The sequence below is a fragment of the Ranitomeya variabilis genome, chromosome 4 (assembly GCF_051348905.1).
Source record: "Ranitomeya variabilis isolate aRanVar5 chromosome 4, aRanVar5.hap1, whole genome shotgun sequence".
Lineage (NCBI taxonomy): Eukaryota > Metazoa > Chordata > Amphibia > Anura > Dendrobatidae > Ranitomeya > Ranitomeya variabilis.
This window is the reverse complement of record NC_135235.1, coordinates 372,362,870-372,389,585: the sequence shown is the minus strand read 5'-3', so window position 1 is coordinate 372,389,585 and position 26,716 is coordinate 372,362,870. Positions and strand designations below refer to the sequence as shown.

General features: G+C 49.3%; 1 protein-coding gene across 2 annotated transcripts in view; it reads right to left on the bottom strand.

The window, feature by feature from the left end:
• The window catches only part of LRRC18 (leucine rich repeat containing 18), a 161,706-nt gene extending 138,205 nt beyond the window's left edge, over nucleotides 1-23,501 (bottom strand). For both annotated transcript variants that reach the window (XM_077257537.1, XM_077257538.1), the window contains exon 1: nucleotides 23,377-23,501. The gene's annotated coding sequence lies outside the window, so the exon portion shown is untranslated. The remainder of the gene's footprint in view (nucleotides 1-23,376) is intronic.
• Between the last annotated feature and the right edge of the window lie 3,215 nt (nucleotides 23,502-26,716).

The following is a 26,716-nucleotide window of genomic DNA, read 5'->3' as shown; positions in this document are numbered from 1 at the left end:
GGATCCCAGGCCAGCGTTGGGATTACATTAGACGACACTGCGAGGCGGGATCTCGGCCAGCGCACCCGCACAGGCGCAGCCAGCCTGACACCAAATGATGTCAGAAGACGGGCAGCGCAACATGTGTGCATGGCCAAGGGCTAACCTAACAGCGCAGGCTCCGGGACAGATTCAAACAACGCTGAGGAGGCGGCGCACGGCGCCAAGGGGGTAGAAATGATGGCTGTGCTGCGTCACACGACAAAGGAAAGTTCCACCTACCGGACGGTTTAACGGTGTGTGGGGACACATTTCATAAGTGGTAGGTTCAGCATGTGCAAGGAGCACCACGAAAAGAGCCACTTTTTCCCTTTGCATCATTACTGCTGCACAAGGTGGCTCCTTCAGTAACAAACGCCGGGGGGGGGGGGACAGGTTCCCTTAAATTTAACTTGTTGTGCCTGCGTGGCGGTCGCAGTACACGTTGCCGTATACACAGCAGGGGAACAGCTGGCGGTGCTGAACCCCACTAACACATTGGCGAGGTGTTTGGCTCTGTGCGTACAACACTTCTGGACGGCAACTAGCGGTGTTGGAGCCCAGGGACAGGAGGGGGAGGTGGAGGTAGGAGGAGGTAGGAGGGATTGCCACACACACAGCAGGGGAACAGCTGACGTTACTGAACCCCAACAACAGAGGAGGGACTGTTGACTGTGCGTACAGCACTACTGGACGGCAACTAGCGGTGTTGGAGCCCAGGGACAGGAGGGGGAGGTGGAGGTAGGTGGAGGTAGGAGGGATTGCCACACACACAGCAGGGGAACAGCTGACGTTACTGAACCCCAATAACAGAGGAGGGACTGTTGGGACTGTGCGGACAGCACTGTCATGAATCCCAATGGCTAGGGATAGCAAGGGACAAGCCAAGTAATACAAAATATCGGACGAGCTCTAGGGTGATGGAACCTGGGCTGACCGCTGCCCTACGCCTGACAAACGCAACTAGAGATAGCCAGGGAGCGTGCCTACGTTGGTTCTAGACGCCACGCACCAGCCTAAGAGCTAACTAGTACTACAGAGAAAATAAGACCTCACTTGCCTCCAGAGGAATGAACCCCAAAAGGTACAGTTGCCCCCCACATGTATTGACGGTGAAAAGAGAGGAAGGCACACACATAGAGATGATATATATAGGTTCAGCAAATTGAGGCCCGCTGTAAACTAGAAAGCAGAACGATACAAAAGGGGTCTGAGCGGTCAGCAAAAAACCCTAATCAAAAAAACCATCCTGAGATTACAAGAACCCATGTGCCAACTCATGGCACATGGGGAGAACCTCAGTCCACTAGAGCTACCAGCTAGCATAGAGACATAATAAGCAAGCTGGACAAAAAACCAAACAACTGAAAATCAGCACTTAGCTTATCCTGAAAGATCTGGGAGCAGGTAGGCAGGAACCAAACAGAGCACATCTGAATACATTGATAGCCGGCAAGGGAATGACAGAAAGGCCAGGTAAAATAGGAAACACCCAGCCTCTGATGGACAGGTGGAAACCAAAGGCCGCAACCCACCAAAGTCACCCAGTACCAGCAGTAACCACCAGAGGGAGCCCACAAACAGAATCCACAACAGTACCCCCCCCTTGAGGAGGGGTCACCGAACCCTCACGAGAACCCCCAGGGCGATCAGGGTGAGCTCTATGGAAGGCGCGGACCAAATCAGTCGCATGAACATCGGAGGCGACCACCCAGGAATTATCCTCCTGACCATAACCCTTCCACTTAACCAAATACTGGAGTTTGCGTCTGGAAACACGAGAATCCAAGATCTTTTCAACAACATACTCCAATTCTCCCTCCACCAGCACCGGAGCAGGAGGCTCAACCGAAGGAACAACGGGCACCTCATACCTCCGCAACAACGACCGATGGAACACATTATGAATAGCAAACGATGCTGGGAGATCCAAACGAAAAGACACAGGGTTAAGAATCTCCGAGATCCTATAAGGACCGATGAACCGAGGCTTGAACTTAGGAGAAGAGACCTTCATAGGGACAAAACGAGAAGACAACCACACCAAATCCCCAACAAGAAGTCGGGGACCCACGCAGCGACGGCGATTAGCGAACTGCTGAGTCTTCTCCTGAGAGAACTTCAAATTGTCCACTACCTGATTCCAAATCTGATGTAGCCTGTCCACCACCACGTCCACTCCAGGACAATCCGAAGGCTCCACCTGACCAGAGGAAAAACGAGGATGAAACCCCGAATTACAAAAAAAAGGAGAGACCAACGTGGCAGAACTAGCCCGATTATTAAGAGCAAATTCGGCCAGTGGCAAAAAAGCAACCCAGTCATCTTGATCAGCAGAAACAAAACACCTCAAATAAGTTTCCAAGGTCTGATTAGTTCGCTCCGTCTGGCCATTCGTCTGAGGATGGAATGCAGACGAGAAAGACAAATCAATGCCCATCTTGGCACAAAACGTCCGCCAAAATCTAGACACAAACTGGGATCCCCTGTCAGAAACGATATTCTCCGGAATCCCATGCAAACGAACCACGTTCTGAAAAAATAAAGGGACCAACTCAGAGGAGGAAGGCAACTTAGGCAAGGGCACCAAATGAACCATCTTAGAAAAGCGGTCACACACAACCCAGAAAACGGACATTTTCTGTGAAACCGGGAGATCCGAAATAAAATCCATGGAAATGTGCGTCCAAGGCCTCTTCGGGATGGGCAAGGATAACAACAACCCACTGGCCCGAGAACAGCAAGGCTTAGCTCGAGCACACACTTCACAAGACTGCACAAAGGTACGCACATCCCTAGACAAGGAAGGCCACCAAAAAGACCTGGCCACCAAGTCTCTAGTACCAAATATTCCAGGATGACCAGCCAACACAGAAGAATGGACCTCGGAGATGACTCTACTGGTCCAATCATCCGGAACAAACAGTCTTTCTGGTGGACAACGATCCGGTTTATCCACCTGAAACTCCTGCAATGCACGTCGCAAGTCTGGGGATACGGCGGACAATATTACCCCATCCCTAAGGATACCAGTAGGCCCAGAGTCTCCAGGAGAGTCAGGCACAAAACTCCTGGAAAGAGCATCTGCCTTCACATTCTTTGAACCTGGCAGGTATGAAACCACGAAATTGAAACGAGAAAAAAAACAACGACCAACGAGCCTGTCTAGGATTCAAACGCCTGGCAGACTCAAGGTAAATGAGATTCTTGTGATCAGTCAAGACCACCACACGATGTTTAGCACCCTCAAGCCAATGACGCCACTCCTCAAATGCCCACTTCATGGCCAAAAGCTCCCGATTACCCACATCATAATTGCGCTCGGCGGGCGAGAATTTTCTAGAGAAGAATGCACATGGCGTCATCACCGAGCCAGTAGAACTTCTCTGTGACAAAACCGCCCCCGCTCCAATCTCGGAAGCATCAACCTCAACCTGAAAAGGAAGTGAAACATCTGGTTGACACAACACCGGAGCAGAAGAAAACCGGCGCTTAAGTTCCCGAAAGGCCTCCACGGCCGCAGGAGACCAATCAGCAACATCAGCACCCTTTTTAGTCAAATCAGTCAAAGGTTTAACAATACTGGAAAAATTAGCAATGAACTGACGATAAAAATTAGCAAACCCCAAGAACTTCTGAAGGCTCTTAACAGATGTAGGTTGTGTCCAGTCACAAATCGCCTGAACCTTGACGGGATCCATCTCAATAGTAGAAGGAGAAAAAATGTACCCCAAAAAAAGAAATCTTCTGGACTCTGAAGAGACACTTTGAGCCCTTCACAAACAGAGAATTGGCCCGCAGAACCTGAAACACCTTCCTGACCTGTAGAACATGAGACTCCCAGTCATCAGAAAACACCAAAATATCATCCAAATACACAATCATAAACTTATCCAGATATTCACGGAAAATATTGTGCATAAAGGACTGAAAGACTGACGGAGCATTGGAGAGTCCAAAAGGCATTACCAAATACTCAAAATGGCCCTCAGGCGTATTAAATGCGGTTTTCCACTCATCACCCTGTTTTATCCGCACCAGATTATACGCACCGCGAAGATCTATCTTAGTGAACCACCTAGCCCCCTTAATGCGAGCAAACAAATCAGTCAATAATGGCAATGGATACTGATATTTGACTGTAATCTTATTCAGAAGGCGATAATCTATACAAGGCCTCAGGGAACCATCTTTTTTTGCCACGAAAAAAAAACCTGCTCCCAGAGGGGACGAAGATGGATGAATATGTCCCTTTTCCAAGGACTCCTTAATATAATTCCGCATAGCAGTATGCTCTGGCAGTGACAGATTAAATAAACGACCCTTAGGGAACTTACTGCCAGGAATCAATTCTATAGCACAGTCACAATCTCTATGAGGAGGGAGCGAATTGAGCTTAGGCTCCTCAAAAACATCCCTATAGTCAGACAAAAACACAGGGATCTCAGAAGGAGTAGATGAAGCGATTGAAATCGGAGGTGCATCATCATGAACCCCCTGACATCCCCAGCTTAACACAGACATTGTTTTCCAGTCCAGGACAGGATTATGAGTTTGTAACCATGGCAGACCAAGCACTAGTACATCATGTAAATTATACAGTACAAGGAAGCGAATCACCTCCTGATGAACGGGAGTCATGCGCATGGTCACTTGTGTCCAATACTGCGGTTTATTCATAGCCAATGGTGTAGAGTCAATCCCCTTCAGAGGAATAGGAACTTCCAGAGGTTCCAGACTAAAACCGCAGCGTTTAGCAAATGACCAATCCATAAGACTCAGGGCAGCGCCCGAATCCACATAGGCATCAACGGAAATGGAAGACAGTGAAAAAATCAGAGTCACAGACAAAATGAACTTAGGCTGCAGAGTACCAATGGCAAAAGATTTATCAACCCTTTTTGTGCGTTTAGAGCATGCTGATATAACATGAGCTGAATCACCACAATAAAAACACAATCCATTTTTCCGCCTATAATTTTGCCGTTCACTTCTGGACTGAATTCTATCACATTGCATAGTCTCAGGTGCCTGTTCAGAAGACACCGCCAACTGGTGCACGGGTTTGCGCTCCCGTAAACGCCGATCAATCTGAATGGCCATAGCCATAGACTCATTCAGACCTGTAGGCGTAGGGAACCCCACCATAATATCCTTAATGGCCTCAGAAAGACCATTTCTGAAGTTTGCAGCCAGGGCACACTCATTCCACTGAGTAAGCACCGACCATTTCCGAAATTTTTGACAATATATTTCCGCTTCATCATGCCCCTGAGAGAGGGCTAATAAAGCCTTTTCAGCCTGAATCTCCAGGTTAGGTTCCTCATAGAGCAATCCCAATGCCAGAAAAAACGCATCCACACTGAGCAATGCAGGATCCCCTGGTGCCAATGCAAATGCCCAATTCTGAGGGTCGCCCCGCAGGAAAGATATTACAATCTTGACCTGTTGAGCAGGGTCTCCAGAGGAGCGAGATTTTAAAGAAAGAAACAATTTACAATTGTTCCTGAAATTCAGGAAGGTAGATCTATCTCCAGAAAAGAACTCTGGAATAGGAATTCTAGGTTCAGACATGGGAGTGTGAACAACAAAATCCTGTATGTTTTGAACTTTTGCCGCGAGATTACTCAGGCTGGAAGCCAAACTCTGGACATCCATGTTAAACAGCTAATATCAGAGCCATTCAAGGGTTAAGAGGAGGTAAGAAGCAGCTAGACAGCAATTAAGGGCTAGGCAGCAAAACTCTGAAGGGAAAAAAAAAAAAATTCCCTTAAACACTTCTTTTTCTCCTGCTTCAGCCCAAACAATTAACACTTTGTTGGCCGGCTATACTGTCATGAATCCCAATGGCTAGGGATAGCAAGGGACAAGCAAAGTAATACAAAATATCGGACGAGCTCTAGGGTGATGGAACCTGGGCTGACCGCTGCCCTACGCCTGACAAACGCAACTAGAGATAGCCAGGGAGCGTGCCTACATTGGTTCTAGACGCCACGCACCAGCCTAAGAGCTAACTAGTACTACAGAGAAAATAAGACCTCACTTGCCTCCAGAGGAATGAACCCCAAAAGGTACAGTTGCCCCCCACATGTATTGACGGTGAAATGAGAGGAAGGCACACACATAGAGATGATATATATAGGTTCAGCAAATTGAGGCCCGCTGTAAACTAGAAAGCAGAACGATACAAAAGGGGTCTGAGCGGTCAGCAAAAAACCCTAATCAAAAAAACCATCCTGAGATTACAAGAACCCATGTGCCAACTCATGGCACATGGGGAGAACCTCAGTCCACTAGAGCTACCAGCTAGCATAGAGACATAATAAGCAAGCTGGACAAAAAACCAAACAACTGAAAATTAGCACTTAGCTTATCCTGAAAGATCTGGGAGCAGGTAGGCAGGAACCAAACAGAGCACATCTGAATACATTGATAGCCGGCAAGAGAATGACAGAAAGGCCAGGTAAAATAGGAAACACCCAGCCTCTGATGGACAGGTGGAAACCAAAGGCCGCAACCCACCAAAGTCACCCAGTACCAGCAGTAACCACGAGAGGGAGCCCACAAACAGAATCCACAACACAGCACTACTGGACGGCAACTAGCGGTGTTGGAGCCCAGGGACAGGTGGAGGAGGAGGAGGTGGAGGAGGTAGGAGGGATTGCCACACACACAGCAGGGGAACAGCTGACGTTACTGAACCCCAATAACAGAGGAGGGACTGTTGACTGTGCGTACAGCACTACTGGACGGCAACTAGCGGTGTTGGAGCCCAGGGACAGGAGGGGGAGGTGGAGGTAGGAGGAGGTAGGAGGGATTGCCACACACACAGCAGGGGAACAGCTGACGTTACTGAACCCCAATAACAGAGGAGGGACTGTTGGGACTGTGCGGACAGCACTACTGGACGGCAACTAGCGGTGTTGGAGCCCAGGGACAGGTGGAGGAGGAGGAGGTGGAGGAGGTAGGAGGGATTGCCACACACACAGCTGGGGAACAGCTGACGTTACTGAACCCCAATAACAGAGGAGGGACTGTTGACTGTGCGTACAGCACTACTGGACGGCAACTAGCGGTGTTGGAGCCCAGGGACAGGAGGGGGAGGTGGAGGTAGGAGGAGGTAGGAGGGATTGCCACACACACAGCAGGGGAACAGCTGACGTTACTGAACCCCAATAACAGAGGAGGGACTGTTGGGACTGTGCGGACAGCACTACTGGATGGCAACTAGCGGTGTTGGAGCCCAGGGACAGGTGGAGGAGGAGGAGGTGGAGGAGGTAGGAGGGATTGCCACACACACAGCTGGGGAACAGCTGACGTTACTGAACCCCAATAACAGAGGAGCGACTGTTGGGACTGTGCGGACAGCACTTCTGGACGGCAACTAGCGGTGTTGGAGCCCAGGGACAGGTGGAGGAGGAGGAGGTGGAGGAGGTAGGAGGGATTGCCACACACACAGCAGGGTAACAGCTGACGTTACTGAACCCCAATAACAGAGGAGGGACTGTTGACTGTGCGTACAGCACTACTGGACGGCAACTAGCGGTGTTGGAGCCCAGGGACAGGAGGGGGAGGTGGAGGTAGGAGGAGGTAGGAGGGATTGCCACACACACAGCAGGGGAACAGCTGACGTTACTGAACCCCAATAACAGAGGAGGGACTGTTGGGACTGTGCGGACAGCACTACTGGACGGCAACTAGCGGTGTTGGAGCCCAGGGACAGGTGGAGGAGGAGGAGGTGGAGGAGGTAGGAGGGATTGCCACACACACAGCAGAGGAACAGCTGACGTTACTGAACCCCAATAACAGAGGAGGGACTGTTGACTGTGCGTACAGCACTACTGGACGGCAACTAGCGGTGTTGGAGCCCAGGGACAGGAGGGGGAGGTGGAGGTAGGAGGAGGTAGGAGGGATTGCCACACACACAGCAGGGGAACAGCTGACGTTACTGAACCCCAATAACAGAGGAGGGACTGTTGGGACTGTGCGGACAGCACTACTGGACGGCAACTAGCGGTGTTGGAGCCCAGGGACAGGTGGAGGAGGAGGAGGTGGAGGAGGTAGGAGGGATTGCCACACACACAGCTGGGGAACAGCTGACGTTACTGAACCCCAATAACAGAGGAGAGACTGTTGACTGTGCGTACAGCACTACTGGACGGCAACTAGCGGTGTTGGAGCCCAGGGACAGGAGGGGGAGGTGGAGGTAGGAGGAGGTAGGAGGGATTGCCACACACACAGCAGGGGAACAGCTGATGTTACTGAACCCCAATAACAGAGGAGGGACTGTTGGGACTGTGCGGACAGCACTACTGGACGGCAACTAGCGGTGTTGGAGCCCAGGGACAGGTGGAGGAGGAGGAGGTGGAGGAGGTAGGAGGGATTGCCACACACACAGCAGGGGAACAGCTGACGTTACTGAACCCCAATAACAGAGGAGGGACTGTTGACTGTGCGTACAGCACTACTGGACGGCAACTAGCGGTGTTGGAGCCCAGGGACAGGAGGGGGAGTTGGAGGTAGGAGGAGGTAGGAGGGATTGCCACACACACAGCAGGGGAACAGCTGACGTTACTGAACCCCAATAACAGAGGAGGGACTGTTGACTGTGCGTACAGCACTACTGGACGGCAACTAGCGGTGTTAGAGCCCAGGGACAGGTGGAGGAGGAGGAGGTGGAGGAGGTAGGAGGGATTGCCACACACACAGCTGGGGAACAGCTGACGTTACTGAACCCCAATAACAGAGGAGCGACTGTTGGGACTGTGCGGACAGCACTACTGGACGGCAACTAGCGGTGTTGGAGCCCAGGGACAGGTGGAGGAGGAGGAGGTGGAGGAGGTAGGAGGGATTGCCACACACACAGCTGGGGAACAGCTGACGTTACTGAACCCCAATAACAGAGGAGGGACTGTTGACTGTGCGTACAGCACTACTGGACGGCAACTAGCGGTGTTGGAGCCCAGGGACAGGAGGGGGAGGTGGAGGTAGGAGGAGGTAGGAGGGATTGCCACACATACAGCAGGGGAACAGCTGACGTTACTGAACCCCAATAACAGAGGAGGGACTGTTGGGACTGTGCGGACAGCACTTCTGGACAGCAACTAGCAGTGTTGGAGCCCAGGGACAGGTGGAGGAGGAGGAGGTAGGAGGAGGTAGGAGGGATTGCCACACACACAGCTGGGGAACAGCTGACGTTACTGAACCCCAATAACAGAGGAGCGACTGTTGGGACTGTGCGGACAGCACTTCTGGACGGCAACTAGCGGTGTTGGAGCCCAGGGACAGGTGGAAAAGCAGAGGAACACAATGTAGGCCGAAGCCTGAGAAAGTCGAAAGGGAACCTTTAACCCCCCCCCCAAGGCGTTTGTAGCTGAAAGAGCCAGCTTGTGCAGCACAAAAGATGCAAAAGGAAAAGGTGGCTCTTTTCATCATGCTCCTTGCAAACACAGAACTAAACACTTATAAAATGTGTCCCCTGAAACCGTGAAACCGTCCCGGAGGTGGGACTTTCCTTCGTAATATGACGCAGCACAGCCGTCATTCCTACCCCCCCGGCGCCGCGCCCCGGCTCCTCAGCGTTGTTTGATTCCGTCCCGGAGCCTGCGCTGTTATGTTATCCCGTGGCCAGGCACACTTAGCGCTGCCCATCTTCTGACATCATTTGGTGTCAGGCTGGCTGCGCCTGTGCGGCCGCGCTGGCCGAGAGCCCGCCTCGCAGTGTCTTCTGATTTAATCCCACTGGGGGCCTGGGATCCATGGCCATGCGCAGTGCATATCCTCGCCTCTCACTCTCCTCCTTACGGCTTCTTAAGACTGTGCGGTGTCACGGCCGTGGCATGCTATTAGGGACCAGCTGACACCGAACAGTCTGAAGAAGCCATAGGGAGATGAGTGAGAGGTGGAGGTTCAGATATGCACTGCGCATGTCCATGGATCCCAGGCCCCCAGTGGGATTAAATCATAAGACACTGCGAGGCGGGCTCTCGGCCAGCGCGGCCGCACAGGCGCAGCCATCCTGACACCAAATGATGCCAGAAGACGGGCAGCGCTAAGTGTGCCTGGCCACGGGATAACATAACAGCGCAGGCTCCGGGACGGAATCAAACAACGCTGAGGAGCCGGGGCACGGCGCCGGGGGGGTAGGAATGACGGCTGTGCTGCGTCATATTACGAAGGAAAGTCCCACCTCCGGGACGGTTTTACGGTATCAGTGGACACATTTTATAAGTGTTAAGTTCTGCGTGTGCAAGGAGCTAAACAAAAATAGCTACCATTTCCTTGTGCAGCATTACTGCTGCACAAGGTGGCTCTTTCAGTAACAAACGCCTTGGGGGGGGGGGGACAGATTCCCTTACATTTCAGTTGTTGTGTCAGCGTGGCGGCCGCATGACACATTGCCGGCTACACAGCTGGGGATCAGCTGACGTTACTGAAACCCAATAACACTGGGTCGTATGTTTTGACTGTGCAGACGGCACTTCTGAGCCTCAACTGGCGGTGTTGGAGTCCAGGAATTTAAGTTCAGGTGGTAGAAAGATGAACACAACAGGAGACCTGGATAACGTATACAGTGACCTAATTATTTAATCAGGAGGAGGAGTGGCAAATTCCTGCGAGATCCAGGCCTTGTTCATTTTCAGGAAAGTAAGCCGGTCAACGTTATCGGAGGATAGTCGCATGCGACGGTCAGTTAGTACACCACCTGCAGCACTAAAGACACGTTCCGATAATACACTGGCCGCAGGGCAAGACAGCACCTCCAATGCATACTGGCTTAGCTCTGGCCATGTATCCAGCTTTGAGACCCAAAACTTGAAAGGGGAAGAGCCGTCTGGGAGTACAGCAAGAGGGCAAGACATGTAGTCTGTCACCATCTGACGGAACCGTTGCCTCCTGCTGACTGGAGCCGTCTGTGATGGTGTAGACTTTTGTGGGGGGCACAGAAAACTGTGCCACAGTTGGGCCATACTGGTCTTGCCTTGGGCAGAGGCACTGCTTCTGCTCCCTCTTTGTGCAGAGCCTCCACCACTGCCTGGACGCACTGAGCTGCTTTGGAATGCACTAGCAGCACTTCTCTCAGTTGGAATGGAGAAGATGATGGAATTCACCAGTGTGTCTTGGTACTCCCGCATTTTTCGCTCCTGGTTCAACGGTGTGATGAGGCTTTCTACGTTGTCCCGGTAGCGAGGATCGAGGAGGGTGAACACCCAATAATCAGACATGTTGAGAATGTGGGCGATGCGGCGGTCGTTTCTCAGGCACTGCAGCATGTAATCCACCATGTGCTGCAGACTGCCAACTGCCCAAGAAACGCTGTCCCCTGCTGGAGGCGTGATCTCTGCCCGCTCGTCATCACCCCACCCTCGCTGTACACACTGAGTACTGGACAATTGTGTAACTCCCTCCTCTGGACGGATGTCTTCCTCCTCCATTGACTCCTCCTCATCCTCCTCACAAAGTGTCCCCTGCCTACGCGTTTGTGAGGAACCACGTGGCGCTGACTGTCCAGAAGATGATGGAAATGGTGAATCCTCATCCTCCACCTCTTCCACAAGTCATGCTGACTAGTGCATCATCTGCACTCGCCATCCGCGTGGAATAATCGAAGGGACGCAAAACCTGTCAGACGTTATTCATAGTGGCCCACTCTGTGGTTGTGAAGTCTGTACGGCGCTGACTGCGACTTCTTTGCGCCTGAAGCAGCTGGTACTCCATTACAGCTTGCTGCTGCTCACACAACCGCTCCAACATATGTAACGTGGAATTCCACCTGGTAGGTAGGTCACATATGATGCGATGTTCCGGCAGGCGGTGTCGGCGCTGCAGAGCCGCAATGCGCGCTTTTGCCGTGCTGGAACGCCGCAAGTGAGCACACTCTAGGCGGACCTTGTGCAGCAGTGCATCAAGATCCGGATAGTCCCTCAAAAAGCTCTGCACGACCAAATTGAGCACATGTGCCAGACATGGGATGTGAGTGAGGTTGCCGAGGCCCAGAGCTGCCACCAGATTTCGGCCATTATCACACACTACCATGCCTGGCTGGAGATTCGCTGGCACAAACCACACATCGCTCTCCTGCTTGATGGCATTCCAGAGCTCCTGCGCTGTGTGGCTACGATTCCCCAAAAAAATTAATTTCAAGACGGCCTGTTGACGTTTGGCCACGGCTGTGCTCATGTCGGTCGTAACAGGTACACGTTCATCACGGGTCCATGTGGAGGTGGACTGTGACGGCTCCTGCAGCGATGATTCTGAGGAACTGGTGTAAGAGGAGGAGTCAATGCGTACAGAATGGATTCCTGCAATCCTTGGAGTGGGCAGGACACGCCCTGCGCCACTCGCACGGTCTGTACCCGGCTCAATGACATTAACCCAATGGGCAGTGAGGGAAAGGTATCGCCCCTGTCCATGTTGACTGGTCCACGCATCGGTGGTGAGGTGGACCTTGCTACTGACGGCGTTCAGTAGCGCGTGTTTTATGTGTCCCTCCACATGCTTGTGCAGGGCAGGGACGGCTTGCCTGCTGAAGTAAAAGCGGCTGGGCACATTGTACTGTGGGACTGCCAATGACATCAAGTCACGGAAGCTGTCAGTCTCCACCAGCCTGAATGACAGCATTTCCAGTGACAGAAGTTTGGCAATGCCTGCAGTCAGAGCCTGTGCTCGTGGGTGGTTTGACGAGAAAGGCCGCCTTTTCTCCCATGCCTGTACTACCGATGGCTGTACACTGGGCTGGGAGTGTGTGGATGACTGGGAAAGTGGTGCTGCGGGTGGAATTACAGCGGGTCTCTGGACAACAGGGCCAGAGGTTCTTCCACGGCGATCCTGGGAGGAAGCCGAACCAGCTGCGTGTGAGCTGGAGGAAGAGGCAACACGAGCTGAAGAGGTGGTAGCTGCCGCTGTTGGTTGGCCTAGCTCTTCAGTGTGTTTTTCTAACTCCGCCGGGTGCCTGGTGCGCACATGTTTCCACATGTTGGAGGTATTGAGGTTGCTGACATTTTTCCCTCTTTTGACTTTTTGATGACACACCTTGCATCTGACATAGCAAATGTCATCTGCAACTGTGTCAAAAAAGGACCAGGCACTGCAAGTCTTGGGAGCGCCCTTTTTGGCTTTTGGAAGAGACATGCTCCTAACGGGTGCCAAAGCGGAGGCTGCAGGATCCGCAGTCTTCCCCCTCCCTCTCCCTCTTTGGGCCGTACGGGGAATCTCTTCCTCAGAGCTGCTCCCACCACCTTCCTGTCCCTCACGCCAAGATGGGTCAAGGACCTCATCATCTACACTACCCTCTGCCCCCAACTGCTCCTCCTGGGTAGTCTCAGCAGCAGAGCACGCACCAGTAAGTGGCACCTGAGTGTCATCATCAGCTGATGCGGCCTGCGATGTGGTGACCGGAGCCACTGGCCCACCCGCCTCTTCAGACTCAGAGAGAAAAAGCTGTTGGGCATCACTGCACCCTGCCTCTTCTTCCATTTCTCCAATGCTGCTTGGCTGGCCCCCTGTTTCCAAGCCAAGAGATTCAGAGAACAGAAGTAGAGACGGCTCCTGTCCTGGGCTCTCTGTCTGCCTGGGCAATTTGGCAGGTGGTGAAGAGACAGATGGCTGCTCTCCAGTGCTCTGTGTCTGAGAGGATGTGGCACTAATTGAAGTTGATGCATTAGCTGCCATCCATCCGACAACGGCTTCAATTTGTTCTTCACGCAGCAGCGGTGTACGGCGCTCTGACACAAAGCTGCGCATGAATGACTGTTGCCTGGTGAAAGTGAGTGCTGATGAGTCACCGGTGCCCGCAGCAGGCACAGAATCCCCACGTCCCCTCCCTGCTCCGCGCCCACGCCCACGCCCACGTGCCTTACTCACTGCCTTCTTCATCTTGGTTGACTGATAAAGATAAGCAGAAAAGTACTAACGGCTTTGTGTGCTTATTCCTGAGCAACTCCTCCTAACAGGTATAAGAAACACTAATTTTCTAAAGTGTGGACTAGACTTTAATATGAGCTAATGTGGCCTACACAAATGTAAAGTGGTGTAACTGGTGTGTTTGGTGAACTTTATTATTTATTTATTTTTTGGGGGCTGAACTGACAACAGATAGAGCTGCAGTCACACGGAGACCGTGCAGACAGACGTAAACGGCGCTGCAAGGCCCAAAAACCCTCCTCTACGTTATCCTATGTAGTGTTTTTCCACAAGTTAGCTGGAGACGGGTGGAAAGACACTAATAGGATTTTTTTGAAAAAATGTGCAGCAGCCTGCACTACTTAAAACAAAATGAAAATTGATTTGGCGGTATGACGCAGTGAAGAACCCTGAGCTGGAGACAACCAGGCTATGGCTGCTCACAGACTACAGGGCGAGCTGCAGTCACACGGAGACCGTGCAGACAGCCGTAAACGGCGCGGCAAGGCCCAAAAACCCTCCTCTACGTTATCCTATGTAGTGTTTTTCCACAAATTAGCTGGAGACGGGTGGAAAGACACTAATAGGATTTTTTTGAATAAATTAGCAGCAGACTACACTACTTGGAAAAAAAAAAAAAAAAAAGAACAGTATGAGGCAATGAACCACCCTCCCTGAACTGAATACAACCAGCTATGGATGGCCTATGTGGCTGCACTCAGACTAGAGAGTGGGCTGCACTCACACACACACACACACACACACACACAGACCTTGCAGATCGCTGTGAAAACAGCGCTACAAGGCAAAAGCAAGGTGAATAGTAGGTGAACACAGCGGTTGCTAAATTAGCCTTTGGAAAGCACAAAGAAGCAAATCGCTATATCTAAACTGTCCCTCAGTCAGCAAACAGCGTCCTGTCACTAACTGAATTCACAGCAGAGTGATCGCAAAATGGCGCCAGCGACTTTTAAACTGCATCATGACATCATTTCAGCAGCCAATCACAGCCTTGCCAGTAGTTTCATGCCCTCCATGCTAAACAGGATGTGCCCACACTTGGAATCCTTCTCATTGGCTGAATTTGTGCATTTTGAATCTGGGAACTTCCGATTCCGGTATCCGATACGCGGCAAGTATCGGAATCCCGGTATCGGAATTCCGATACCGCAAGTATCGGCCGATACCCGATACTTGCGGTATCGGAATGCTCAACACTAATAATGATACAAAACTCAAACAATATGGATATAAATAATGTGCTAAGCTATGTTAATGCAAAATATGTAATGTCCCTTGTACATAAATTTAGTACAGCAGAAAAACTGACAGATAAACTGCAAAAATCCAATTTAACAGATAGAATAACTAGAAACTAAGTGATGGTACACAGCATACTATAGTCATAGTCAAGACATTGAATTGAACCCAATAGATTGCAGTAATATACGCATATGTATAATACCAAAGCGATACTGACCATAACATGCTCATCGTAATATATGCTTAAATGAGCTATGAGCATACCCCCTACCCAAACAAAATAATAGAAGAACACCCCCAGATTGAATTGCTAGCTAGGAGTGGAGCATAGTACCAATGTGGATAGAAGGCAATGAACTCGTAGAATCAGCCAAGATGGAACAAATGGTGCCAAAAAATAAAGATAACAGCACCGGTGCTGAGAAATCAGGTCAGTTAAGATGGTCAGAAAAAGGTATGGGACCAAGTAAGGGGTGAGGCGAGAGCCCCACGTGTATCGCTGTGACTGCAGCTTCGTCAGGGGAAGTGAGGTCGTCAGTAGGGTTGAGCGATACCGTCCGATACTTGAAAGTATCGGTATCGGAAAGTATCGGCCGATACCGGCAAAGTATCGGATCTAATCCGATACCGATACCCGATACCAATACAAGTGAATGGGACTCAAGTATCGGACAGTAAATCATCCCTTTCTGTCCTTCTATATGGGGTTCTGGAGGGGGGGGAGAGTGTGGGCGGTGCGTGGGCGGAGACTGCGTGTCTCTGTGCGGGCGGGGTCTGTGCGGGCCTGCCAGGGATCTCATTCTATGCGGCCGGCGCTGTATGCCCAGGCTTGATGCGGCGTGGGAGGGCTCTGCGGCGTGCTGGGGGGGTCTATGCGGCGTGAGGGGCTCTCTGCGGCGTTCTGGGGCGTCTATGCGGCGTGCTGGGGGATCTATGCGGCGTGAGGGGCTCTCTGCGGCGTTCTGGGGCGTCTATGCGGCGTGCTGGGGGGTCTATGCGGCGTGCTGGGGGGTCTATGCGGCGTGCTGGGGGGTCTATGCGGCGTGCGGGGGTCTCAGCGGCGTGCGGGGGTCTCTGCGGCGTGCTGGGGGGTCTCTGCGGCGTGGGGGGGGGTCTCTGCGGCGTGGGGGGGGTCTCTGCGGCGTGGGGGGGGGTCTCTGCGGCGTGCGGGGGTCTCAGTGCGGGCATCGTCCGATGGGACTACAAGTCCCATCGGGCTATGCCTGCTACACTGACAGTGATTGACACATTAGCCAATGATGGGACAGTAGTAGTCCCATCATCCGGCTAATGTGTTGAATGAAAAAAAAAAAAAAATACTCCATACATACATTCTACATACATAAATACATATAGACATACAGTACATTCATACATTACATACATGACATACATTACATTAAACATAGATTACATACTCACCATTACTTGTCATTTTGATCCCCGAAGCCAGTGTCATCTATAAAAAATGTGAAAAAAACAAACAACCAATATACTCCCTGTCCGCAGAAATCCACGAGTGTCCCACGACGATCTCCCGTGGAGAGCAGCAGCATCAAATAATGCGACCGCTCTCTAGGGGCTCAGAAACACAATGACGGGAGGAAGGTATCCTTCCGCCACTGTAAAAAAAAAAGTCCCTAGTCTCACTTTATGGCATTGCTGTATGAGACATTTTCCCATGCAGCAATTATATAAAGTGACACTTTGAACTCAGGTAACCTCAGTGATGCACTGCAGGAGCCATTGTCTCCTGTCAGTGTGTCACTGAGGGTCCTATAGAGCAGTGACGTCACCCGATGTCACTGTTCTATAGGGGAGATCGTCGTGGGACACTCGTTATTAATTGGACTACGGCGGACAGGTAGTATGCGGTTTATTATTTTACGTTTTTTGCAGGCGCTGAAGTATGGTAAGTATGGTGAAATGAAGAATATTAAAATACTTTTTCCTAATGTGTGCGTGTTTTATTAACCCTTTTCTTACTATTGGATTAATAACGGATAGGCGTCTTATTGACGCCTCTCCGTTATTAACCCGGCTTAATGTCACCTTACGATAGCAAGGTGACATTAACCCCTTATTACCCCATATCCCACCGCTACACGGGAGTGGGAAGAGAGGGGCTAAGTGCCGGAATTGGCGCATCTTACGGATGCGCCATTTTCGGGGCGGCTGCGGACTGGTATTTGTAGCCGGGGGGGGGGCAATATCCATGGCCCCTCTCTAGGCTATGAATATCAGCCCGCAGCTGTCTGCGTAGCCTTTCTGGCTATAAAATATAGGGGGACCCCACGTCATTTTTTTGGGGGGTCCCCCTATTTTAATAGCCAGTAAAGGCTACGCAGACAGCTGCGAGCTGATATTCATAGCAGGCTACAAATATTGGCCCCCGGCCGTCGGCTTTCCCCCTCTGGCGCAGAAAATTGCGCGGGAGCCCACGCCGGTTTTTTCCATTTTTTTTTTTTTTAAATTCAACGCTCATAAAGGCCTCTTTCACCCTTGCGTCAGTACGGGTCCGTCGCTATGCGTCGAGCCGACGTACCGACGCACGTTGTGAAATTTGTACACGACGTGGGCAGCGGATGCAGTTTTTCAACGCATCCACTGCCCATTCTGAAGTGCGGGGAGGAGGGGGCAGAGTTTCTGCTGCGCATGCGCAGTAGAAAATGGCAGACGCGACGGACAAAAAAACGTTCACTTGAACGTTTTTTCGTGCCGACGGTCCGCCAAAACTCGACGGATCCGTTGCAGAACGGACGCGACGTGTGGCCATTCGTCGCGATCCGTCGCTAATACAAGTCTATGGGGAAAAAAAATGCATCCTGCGAGCACATTTGCAGGATCCGTTTTTTCAGTCGGATCCGTTGTTTTCCGCCAGATCGGTTTTTTTCCACCGGATCCGTTTTTTTCCGCTAGATCCGTTTTTTTCCGCCGGATCCGTTTTTTTCCTGCCGGATCCATTTTTTTCCGCCAGATCCGTTTTTTCTCATAGAGTTGTAATAGCGCCGGATTGTGCCTGATGGCCACACATTTCATCCGTTTTTTGCAGGATTCGTAAAAAAAAACTTTCCGCCGGACGGAAAACTCATAGGAACGTTTTTTGTCCGTTATTTTTCATGCATGTTTCCATTCAAATCATGCACATTTTCCGTTTATTTATTTTCCAAAAACCTCATCAAAACCTGCATCAAAACTAAACTGCATGAAAAACCGCACCAAAAACCTGCATCAAAAACAGCATCAAAAACCGCACCAAAAACCTGCAGCAAAAAAAGCACCAAAAACTGCATCAAAAACTGAACCAAAAACTACATCAAAAACCGCACCAAAAACATGCAGCAAAAAAGCACCAAAAACTGCACCAAAAACCGCACCAAAAACCTGCAGCAAAAAGCACCAAAAACTGCATCAAAAACCGCATCAAAAACTGCACCAAAAACTGCATCAAAAACCGCACCAAAAACCGGCATCAAAAAAAGCACCAAAAACTGCATCAAAAACTGAACCAAAAGCTACATCAAAAACCGCACCAAAAACATGCGGTTTTTGATGCAGTTTTTGGTGCTTTTTTGCTGCATGTTTTTGGTGCGATTTTTCATGTAGTTTTTGGTTCAGTTTTTGATACAGTTTTTGGTGCTTTTTTTGATGCAGGTTTTTGGTGCGGTTTTTGATGCAGTTTTTGGTGCAGTTTTTGATGCGGTTTTTGATGCAGTTTCTGGTGCTTTTTGCTGCAGGTTTTTGGTGCGGTTTTTGATGTAGTTTTTGGTTCAGTTTTTGATGCAGTTTTTGGTGCTTTTTTTGCTGCAGGTTTTTGGTGCGGTTTTTGATGCAGTTTTTGGTGCAGTTTTTGATGCAGTTTTTGGTGCTTTTTGCTGCAGGTTTTTGGTGCGGTTTTTGATGCAGTTTTTGGTGCAGTTTTTGATGCGGTTTTTGATGTAGTTTTTGGTGCTTTTTTTGCTGCAGGTTTTTGGTGCTGTTTTTGGTGCTTTTTTGCTGCAGGTTTTTGATGCCGTTTTTGATGCAGTTTTTGGTGTTTTTTGCTGCAGGTTTTTGGTGCGGTTTTTGGTGCAGCAAAAAAGCACCAAAAACTGCATCAAAAACCGCATCAAAAACTGCACCAAAAACTGCATCAAAAACCGCACCAAAAACCTGCAGCAAAAAGCACCAAAAACTGCATCAAAAAACGCATCAAAAACTGCACCAAAAAACGCACCAAAAACTGCATCAAAAACTGAACCAAAAACTACATCAAAAACCGCACCAAAAACCTGCAGCAAAAAGCACCAAAAACCTGCATCAAAAAAGCACCAAAAACTGTATCAAAAACTGAACCAAAAACTACATCAAAAACCGCACCAAAAACATGCAGCAAAAAAGCACCAAAAACTGCATCAAAAACCGCATGTTTTTGGTGCGGTTTTTGATGTAGCTTTTGGTTCAGTTTTTGATGCAGTTTTTGGTGCTTTTTTTGATGCCGGTTTTTGGTGCGGTTTTTGATGCAGTTTTTGGTGCAGTTTTTGATGCGGTTTTTGATGCAGTTTTTGGTGCTTTTTGCTGCAGGTTTTTGGTGCGGTTTTTGGTGCAGTTTTTGGTGCTTTTTTTGCTGCATGTTTTTGGTGCGGTTTTTGATGTAGTTTTTGGTTCAGTTTTTGATGCAGTTTTTGGTGCTTTTTTTGCTGCAGGTTTTTGGTGCTGTTTTTGGTGCTTTTTTTGCTGCAGGTTTTTGATGCCGTTTTTGATGCAGTTTTTGGTGCTTTTTTGCTGCAGGTTTTTGATGCAGTTTTTGGTGCAGTATTTGATGCAGTTTTTGGTGTTTTTTGCTGCAGGTTTTTGGTGCGGTTTTTGGTGCAGCAAAAAAGCACCAAAAACTGCATCAAAAACCGCATCAAAAACTGCACCAAAAACTGCATCAAAAACCGCACCAAAAACCTGCAGCAAAAAGCACCAAAAACTGCATCAAAAACCGCACCAAAAAAGCACCAAAAACTGCATCAAAAACTGAACCAAAAACTACATCAAAAACTGCATCAAAAACCGCACCAAAAACCTGCAGCAAAAAGCACCAAAAACTGCATCAAAAACCGCATCAAAAACTGCACCAAAAACTGCATCAAAAACCGCACCAAAAACCTGCATCAAAAAAAGCACCAAAAACTGTATCAAAAACTGAACCAAAAACTACATCAAAAACCGCACCAAAAACATGCAGCAAAAAAGCACCAAAAACTGCATCAAAAACCGCATGTTTTTGGTGCGGTTTTTGATGTAGCTTTTGGTTCAGTTTTTGATGCAGTTTTTGGTGCTTTTTTTGATGCAGGTTTTTGGTGCGGTTTTTGATGCAGTTTTTGATGCAGTTTTTGGTGCAGTTTTTGATGCAGTTTTTGGTGCAGTTTTTGATGCGGTTTTTGATGCAGTTTTTGGTGCTTTTTGCTGCAGGTTTTTGGTGCGGTTTTTGGTGCAGTTTTTGGTGCTTTTTTGCTGCATGTTTTTGGTGCGGTTTTTGATGTAGTTTTTGATGCAGTTTTTGGTGCTTTTTTTGCTGCAGGTTTTTGGTGCGGTTTTTGATGCTGTTTTTGATGCAGGTTTTTGGTGCGGTTTTTCATGCAGTTTAGTTTTGATGCAGGTTTTGATGAGGTTTTTGGAAAATAAATAAACGGAAAATGTGCATGATTTGAATGGAAACATGCATGAAAAATAACGGACAAAAAACGTTCCTATGAGTTTTCCGTCCGGCGGAAAGTTTTTTTTTACGAATCCTGCAAAAAACGGATGAAATGTGTGGCCATCAGGCGCAATCCGGCGCTATTACAACTCTATGAGAAAAAACGGATCTGGCGGAAAAAAATGGATCCGGCAGGAAAAAACGGATCCGGCGGAAAAAAACGGATCTAGCGGAAAAAAACGGATCCGGTGGAAAAAAACCGATCTGGCGGAAAACAACGGATCCGACTGAAAAAACGGATCCTGCAAATGTGCTCGCAGGATGCATTTTTTTCCCCATAGACTTGTATTAGCGACGGATCGCGACGAATGGCCACACGTCGCGTCCGTTCTGCAACGGATCCGTCGAGTTTTGGCGGACCGTCGGCACGAAAAAACGTTCAAGTGAACGTTTTTTTGTCCGTCGCGTCTGCCATTTTCTACTGCGCATGCGCAGCAGAAACTCTGCCCCCTCCTCCCCGCACTTCAGAATGGGCAGTGGATGCGTTGAAAAACTGCATCCGCTGCCCACGTCGTGTACAAATTTCACAACGTGCGTCGGTACGTCGGCTCGACGCATAGCGACGGACCCGTACTGACGCAAGGGTGAAAGAGGCCTTTATGAGCGTTGAATTTAAAAAAAAAAAAAAATGGAAAAAAACGGCGTGGGCTCCCGCGCAATTTTCTGCGCCAGAGGGGGAAAGCCGACGGCCGGGGGCCAATATTTGTAGCCTGCTATGAATATCAGCTCGCAGCTGTCTGCGTAGCCTTTACTGGCTATTAAAATAGGGGGACCCCCCAAAAAAATGACGTGGGGTCCCCCTATATTTTATAGCCAGAAAGGCTATGCAGACAGCTGCGGGCTGATATTCATAGCCTAGAGAGGGGCCATGGATATTGGCCCCCCCCGGCTACAAATACCAGTCCGCAGCCGCCCCGAAAATGGCGCATCTGTAAGATGCGCCAATTCCGGCACTTAGCCCCTCTCTTCCCACTCCCGTGTAGCGGTGGGATATGGGGTAATAAGGGGTTAATGTCACCTTGCTATCGTAAGGTGACATTAAGCCGGGTTAATAACGGAGAGGCGTCAATAAGACGCCTATCCGTTATTAATCCAATAGTAAGAAAAGGGTTAATAAAACACGCACACATTAGGAAAAAGTATTTTAATATTCTTCATTTCACCATACTTACCATACTTCAGCGCCTGCAAAAAACGTAAAATAATAAACCGCATACTACCTGTCCGCCGTAGTCCACTTAATAACGAGTGTCCCACGACGATCTCCCCTATAGAACAGTGACATCAGGTGATGTCACTGCTCTATAGGACCCTCAGTGACACACTGACAGGAGACAATGGCTCCTGCAGTGCATCACTGAGGTTACCTGAGTTCAAAGTGTCACTTTATATAATTGCTGCATGGGAAAATGTCTCATACAGCAATGCCATAAAGTGAGACTAGGGACTTTTTTTTTTACAGCGGCGGAGGAATACAGTGGCGGAAGGATACCTTCCTCCCGTCATTGTGTTTCTGAGCCCCTAGAGAGCGGTCGCATTATTTGATGCTGCTGCTCTCCACGGGAGATCGTCGTGGGACACTCGTGGATTTCTGCGGACAGGGAGTATATTGGTTGTTTGTTTTTTTTCACATTTTTTATAGATGACACTGGCTTCGGGGATCAAAATGACAAGTAATGGTGAGTATGTAATCTATATTTAATGTAATGTATGTCATGTATGTAATGTATGAATGTACTGTATGTCTATATGTATTTATGTATGTAGAATGTATGTATGGAGTATTTTTTTTTTTTTCATTCAACACATTAGCCGGATGATGGGACTACTACTGTCCCATCATTGGCTAATGTGTCAATCACTGTCAGTGTAGCAGGCATAGCTCGATGGGACTTGTAGTCCCATCGGACGATGCCCGCACTGAGACCCCCGCACGCCGCAGAGACCCCCCCCACGCCGCAGAGACCCCCCCCCACGCCGCAGAGACCCCCCCCCCACGCCGCAGACCCCCCCGCACGCCGCATAGACCCCCCAGCACGCCGCATAGACCCCCCAGCACGCCGCATAGACCCCCCAGCACGCCGCATAGACCCCCCAGCACGCCGCATAGACGCCCCAGAACGACGCAGAGAGCCCCTCACGCCGCATAGCCCCCCCCAGCACGCCGCAGAGCCCTCCCACGCCGCATCAAGCCCCGGCACGCCGCATCAAGCCTGGGCATAGCGCCGGCCGCATAGAATGAGATCCCTGGCAGGCCCGCACAGACCCCGCCCGCACAGAGACACGCAGTCTCCGCCCACGCACCGCCCACTTTACATTATAGTGATTTTAGCACTGTGGGGACTTCCGATTCCGATACCCGATACCACCACAAAAATATCGGATCTCGGTATCGGAATGCTCAACACTAGTCGTCAGTCATTTCAGAGGTAAATATACAGTTAGACAATAATGAGATAAGTACGAACCGGTGTGCAGAGACGGGTTGGCACGCCAGTCGCAGCCGCCGCATGGAGCGCTTCAGGAAGTGGCTATAGCCGGAAGTGTATGTCGTTGTCATGGTGCCCATGCACATGCGCAATGGCTACACTAGGGGGAACAGAGCGCGCACGCGCCAATAGGAGCACAGATCATAGGCGCAAGGCAGAGCAATTAGTATGTGCAGCACACAGAGGAAAGTAAAGGGCAACCATAATGCGGCATGTACATAATCCAGAGCAAGGCAGATAAAAGGCATAACAGTGGTACACAGCTGGCAGGTCAATTACAAATTGGGGAAGAGGCAGAGAAGTACCAACCAAGATGACAAATAGTATAATATATGTCTAAAGATCCTAATCAGCATTGGCCAGGAGCGATAGCAGAGTGTGTCCGCAGCAAGGGCCATAGCAACAAGATGGCATGGCTATGGGTAGGAACACACAATAGCATAATGGCCCCGGCCCGACTAGACAGGAGCCCAGTAGCATAAGCCGGTATTGCCATAAGTCCAAGATAAATGGAGATAAATAATGATGAGCACACCTACACTATAGCATGGGGCCCATATCGTTAGAGGACATGCCCAATGCCTATGGATAATGTATATGCAGATAAGCGCACCTTGTGGCAAAAAACTTATGGCAAAAAACTAGCATAAAGGGATCCCTGTCCTGCAGAAAAGGGCACAGAAAAAGCAGATATTGAGTTAGGGAACCAAAACAGATTCAGTCTCACGAACCCGGACCACATGTGAACAGCGGGTATGGGCCCAGATAGATAAGTCAATAGCTGGCTACTAGGTCTAAACCAAACCAATTTTATTGGACATACAAGCACAAAGAGGAACTTATGATAATTCAAAAAATAATTATATATCAATGAATTGACAATACTGGTCTAAAGCTGGACTGGCCAATGTGAACTCATGAGGAGTCCTGCATCCTGAAGAAGAATATATTGGCGATCAATCATTAGCGAAGTCCATATTCAGCCAAGGTCCAGAAAAGTTGTTGTAGACGAAAAGATCCATGAAATTGAATGTTGTCACTAACCAGTAAGAGCACCAAGATAATGATAAGATCCGACAAAGATCAGAGTGGCTCCTGAGTGCACAAGAGATGGAGAGTACCCCTTGAAAGATAAAGACCATAAAGAGTCCTACATCTTGAAGAAAAATATGTTGACGGTCAATCATTGACAAAGTCCATATTAAGCCAAGATCCAGGGAAGTTATTATAGAACTTGAGTGAACTTGAATGTTGTCGATAGCCAATAAAAGCACCAAGGTAATAAGGTCCAGCGATAATCAAGGTGAATGGCACCCGAATGCACAGAAGATGGAGAATGACCCTTGAAAAATAAAAACCAGAACATATAGATTAAATGCTAATTTCTTAGATGACAGCATATAATGGTCAACGCCAAAAAGGATGAAAATATGGGACTTCCAATTCAACCTAAGAACCCCGTAAATAAAAGCTCTTCATTAAAGCCCTGTGGCGCCATTGACCTTAGATTGAAAATCCACCTAGATTCAGTCTGGAGGAGTCGCGTGTGTGGATTGCCACCCCTCCCACCATATGGGACCTTCTGTAAGCCCACGATGCTGATTTTAGAGGTGGAACACCCATGGGCTGCCAAAAAATGTGCAGCTACCGGGGTGAGGGGCTTACCCTTGCGCTGATCCGTAGCCGCCAGATGAATGGTAGACATATGTTTCTGTATTCTCTTTCTCAGTTCCTGAGAGGTTTGTCCCACACACGGTTTATCGCACGGACAGATGATGACATAAATGACATCCCTTGTCTTGCAGTTAATGTAGTGCTTGAGAGAGTGGATAGTTGAATCTACCAGATTAAAAAAGGTATTCTTGGTAGGTGTCATGAAAGGACATACGTTGCACCCACCACAGGGAAATGACCCTTTAAGTGTGACCCCCCTGTTCGGTCTGACTGTAGGTCTAGAGAAATGGCTAGACGTAAGGAGATCCCGCAAATTTGGGGCCCGTCTTGTCACAAGGAGTGGTCTTTCGCTAGTAACCTCTGCCATCTGGGTATCAGTCCTGAGAATGGACCAATGTCTAGTGATGATATTCTTTACCTGGTGCCAACTGTTGTTGTAGTCCGTGATGAATCTGGTGGTGTGGTCAGGATTTCGTGGTCTGGAAGTCAATAGTGATGCTTGGTCCTCCCGTCGTGTCCTTTGGAAGGCCGATGATATCACTCGCTTGGGGTATCCTCTTTGCTTGAAGCAACTTGTGAGGTCCTGGGCCTGTGCTATGAAATCAGCATCATGAGTACAATTTCTTCTCACCCGCAAAAATTGGCTAATAGGAACACCCACCTTCGTATGAAAAGGATGGAAACTGTTAAATTCAAGCAAAGAGTTGGTAGCCGGCTACCAACTCTTTGCTTGAATTTAACAGTTTCCATCCTTTTCATACGAAGGTGGGTGTTCCTATCAGCCAATTTTTGCAGGTGAGAAGAAATTGTACTCATGATGCTGATTTCATAGTACAGGCCCAGGACCTCACAAGTCGCTTCAAGCAAAGAGGATACCCCAAGCGAGTGATATCATCGGCCTTCCAAAGGGCACAACGGGAGGACCAAGCATCACTATTGACTTCCAGACAACGAAATCCTGACCACACCACCAGATGCATCACGGACTACAACAACAGTTGGCACCAGGTAAAGAATATCATTACTAGACATTGGTCCATTCTCAGGACTGATACCCTGATGGCAGAGGTTACTAGCGAAAGACCACTCCTTGTGACAAGACGAGCCCCAAATTTGCGGGATCTCCTTACGTCTAGCCATTTCTCTAGATCTACAGTCAGACTGAACAGGGGGGTCACGCTTAAAGGGTCATTTCCCTGTGGTGGGTGCAACGTATGTCCTTTCATGACACCTACCAAGAATACCTTTTTTAATCTGGTAGATTCAACTATCCACTCTCTCAAGCACTACATTAACTGCAAGACAAGGGATGTCATTTATGTCATCATCTGCCCGTGCGGTAAACCGCATGTGGGACAAACCTCTCAGGAACTGAGAAAGAGAATACAGAAACATATGTCTACCATTCATCTGGCGGCTACGGATCAGTGCAAGGGTAAGCCCCTCACCCCGGTAGCTGCACATTTTTTGGCAGCCCATGGGTGTTCCACCTCTAAAATCAGCATCGTGGGCTTACAGAAGGTCCCATATGGTGGGAGGGGTGGCAATCCACACAAGCGACTCCTCCAGACTGAATCTAGGTGGATTTTCAACCTAAGGTCAATGGCGCCACAGGGCTTTAATGAAGAGCTTTTATTTACGGGGT